The sequence below is a fragment of the Myotis brandtii genome, unplaced genomic scaffold (assembly GCF_000412655.1).
Source record: "Myotis brandtii unplaced genomic scaffold, ASM41265v1 scaffold2300, whole genome shotgun sequence".
Classification (NCBI taxonomy): domain Eukaryota; kingdom Metazoa; phylum Chordata; class Mammalia; order Chiroptera; family Vespertilionidae; genus Myotis; species Myotis brandtii.
In genome coordinates this window covers 69,355-73,008 of record NW_005358651.1, presented here as the reverse complement: position 1 = coordinate 73,008, position 3,654 = coordinate 69,355, and positions in this window count along the sequence as shown.

Here is a 3,654-nt window from a genome sequence, read left to right as displayed (position 1 = left end):
GAGGAGCAAGGCAGCCTTAGACAGGCACCCGGCTTAGGGCTTCCTGGGGCCGCACCCAGGTGCCCGCCTCCTCCTCCAGGGCCCGCGAGGCCCAGCACAGGGGAGGGCGAGACGCTCAAATGGACTGAAGTTGTGCTCCGTCCACAGCCGCGAGTGTGACTGGAAGTGACCCCGGATGCCGAGACCAGTAGTAAAAAGGCACCGCGCCCTGAGCCAGTGCAGCGCCCGGCCCACGTCTTCCCGCGCCGACAAGCTTAACTGTTAGCCGCCCTGTTACCTGAGCCCACAGGCCTCTCCAGGGGTGACCAGACTCCGCCCAGACCCCCAGGTGGAGGCCCGGGAGGTACCTCACTGCGCACACAGGTTTCTGTGCCGATTATGGCAACAGCGTCCTGTCCGCTGCCCTTGGGATAAGGGGACAGAGGGAAACGTGCGAGTCCGCAGCAGGCGCCGTGACCATAAGCCGCGCAGCGGCCTCCCTGAGCCACAGGAGCCGCCTCACCACCTGATACCACACTGGGCACCACCGTCCGCCCATCGTCCGCGCCCGGGCGGCAGAGGCCAAGGGAACACACTTTGGTTTTGTTTGGGCCCCAGACTAAAACGTAAGCACTCCCCCCCCAGAAGAAGAATCTTATTCATGCCTGAAGCCCACTACCGACACCTGTCTACGGAGAACCCAACATCTGCTGATGAATGGAGGGGAGAGGGAGGGTGAAAATGGGGAGGCGGGCTGGGGTGCATGGTGAATGAATGGATGGAGAAAAGAATGGATGGATGGGTGTGGGGCGCGGCTACAGTGTTTGGACAGGCTCAAGCCTCGGACTAATGGAAGGACAGGGTCCTCTCACTGCCACGTGCAAGTCCCAGCTGGAGGGCAGGGCCCTCCCAGCACAATCATAGCCAACGGCTGTGGTTGTGAGCTTGAACCTATGGTCCAAACACGTGGCCCCACGTGCCTTGTGATAGAGTTTAGGTGCATGTATTTGAGTAAGGTTGAAACTCACGAGAATGCTGTAAACAACGTGATCACGCCCCTACCTTGCCTCATGGCATCTGCTATAAAATAAAGACACGGCTTGTGGGCGCTGGTGCCGTCTCCTCATCAGGGAGCAGCGTCCCACCGAGGCCCAGCTTTCATTCTCTTGTCTGTCTTTTCTCAATCCTTTCACCCCCCCACTCAGGGTCACTGAACCAGGCTGAGCTGGCGGCACATAAGGCGCCCGGGGCTGAGTATGCCATGGCCGTGCCGGCTCCCCACAGATGGGGAGATGGACGGATGGAGGTATGGAGAGATGGATGGATGAATGGATGGATGATGGATGGAGAGATGGATGGATGAGGGATGGATGGGTAGAGAGATGGATAGATGGAGAGATGGATGGAGAGATGGGCAGATGGATGATGGATGGATGGATGGGTGGGTGGATGGCAACAATCCAACCCCAGGCTTCCCTGGGGAAGGAAGGACTCCCTGTGGGAAGCTGCTCTCTTAAAGCCGCTGAAATGACAAGTCCCCTCACAAGACTGCTCCGGCCACACTGATGTTCCGGAGAAAGAGGCCGAGCGCCGTCTTCGCCTGTGGACAGAAGTCGCCTTCCCACCTGCCTGCTCCCGACCCAGACACCAAAGGCAGGCCGGGCCCCTCCACTCATCCTCCCGAGCGCAGGAGCCACCGACACTGAGAAGGACGCTCCCAGATCAACCCAGTTCCATGACGCTCCCCCTTCAAGGACACGCAACCCGCGGGCTCCACCCACTCCCGTCCCAGGGAACAGACAAGGCCAGTGGCCTCGTGCGCTCCCCTCGGCGAGACCAGCTGCGCGGGCGGGCGTACCAGTCGCGGGCGTTGGTGGGGAACAGGTAGCCCTTGATCATGGCGAAGGTGGACACGGCGTAGCCCAGGATGTTGGCGCACCACAGCAGCGGGATCCAGTTGTCGAAGATGATGGTGGGAGGGAACCAGGAGAGGAAGCGGGCGTTGGCGAACCAGAGCAGGTGCGTGATGAGCCAGGCCTGCAGGCCGTTGATCTCGTACTTGTTGATGACCCCTGCGGAGGCAAGACTGGAACTCAAAGTGCGCTCCCGCCCTGACGGCAGCCGGCTCCGCCCCACGGGCGCTGGGGCCTCAGCTGCTCCGGACATGGTCTCTGGTCTCGGGCACCCAGACTCCAGCCCCGCGTGCGGCTGGCTCCTGCGGCGACTCCAGGCCCAGGCAGGACACAGGGTGCACCTCCCACCTGGGGAGAGGCGGGCCCAGATGGTTCCTCTGGTTCTGATTCTCCCGACGGCCACAGAACCGGCGCCAACAGGAATCAAGTTTAGGATCAGATCCGAGTTGAGAGGCAGGTGTCAGCCTCCACTAACTGTCCTATCGCCTTGGCTGCCACGCACGTGGCTCCCAAAGATGACGAAGGGGTGCGGGCAGGGTCCTGGGGGCCTGCGGCAAGGCACGTCCCCAGGGAGGGGTTTGCTAGTAAAAGGGCACTTTGCTGAGATGACAGAAACGGAGCTCGCTGAGCACCAAGCACTGACAGCTTCACCGAAACAAAGGCCACAAGATGTTTGGTTTCTGCCTTTTGCTCTAAAGATGACATCACACCCATCCGGCTCCGTGCTTGAGCGTCGACCTAGGAACCAGGTCACGGTTCAATACCCGGTGAGAGCACATGTCTGGGTTGTGGGGGGCGTGCAGGAGGCAGCGGATCCATGATTCTCTCTCAGCACTGATGTTTCTCTCTCTCTCTCTCCCTCTCCCTTCTGCTCTGAATAAAGGTATGTGTGTATTTTACAAGATGACGTCACTGATGCAGTCACCGGTGTTTTGCGGAGCCTTGGCTCCTCGGCCACAGCGATGCCAGGAGCTGGACACCTGGAAAGCCGGGCGGCTCGCGGAGAACCAGCCAATGGGTTTCCCACGCCCTCTGACGCCCACCCCTCGATCCTGCCTTTAAAAACCTTCATTAAAAGCCATGGAGAGCTTGGGTCTAAGCCATAGCTTCCTGGGCTCCTGATGTGGCACCCTGCCAATGAACTGCCCGTGTCCCCCCAGAACTCGGGGCTCGGGGCTCGGCCCTGTTGTGCAGTGGCGGGCGGGCGGGCCCTCGTCGGTTCGGTCACCAGAGGCTGAGTGACCAGCCTGCACTGCCGTAGTCCGGGGCTGAGCTGGAGAAGCTGTGGGGACGCCCTGTGGGACTCGGGGCACCCCCCTCCCTGTGGACCCAGTGGGAACCACCTGCTGGGCCCCTGGGTTCCTGGAGACCGTGGGGAACGAATGGACAGACAGCCTCCCCCAAAACACGCCCCACCCACACCCACCCTGCCCCCGACACCTCTGTGGGCACACGGTGTCTGGGCTGGGAGAGGCTCCACTAGCCCAGTTTTGGCACCAGCCGTGGGGCCGGCGGCCACTCAGGTCCCTCCACTGAAGAACGTGACCTTCGACCTCAGGCCCGGGGCGCCCCGGCTGCTCTTGGTGCCGTGAGGCCGGTGAGTGAAGCCTTCGGGCAGGAGCAGCAGGGGAGGGGCCCCGAGACGAGGGGACGGGGATCTGATGCGGCTGAGCCGGTGTTACCTGCGGGAGTCACCGCGCCCTCCTGGACGCCGCCCACGTAGCCGGGCAGGAACCGGTGGCAGACGTCAGGGAGCGCCACG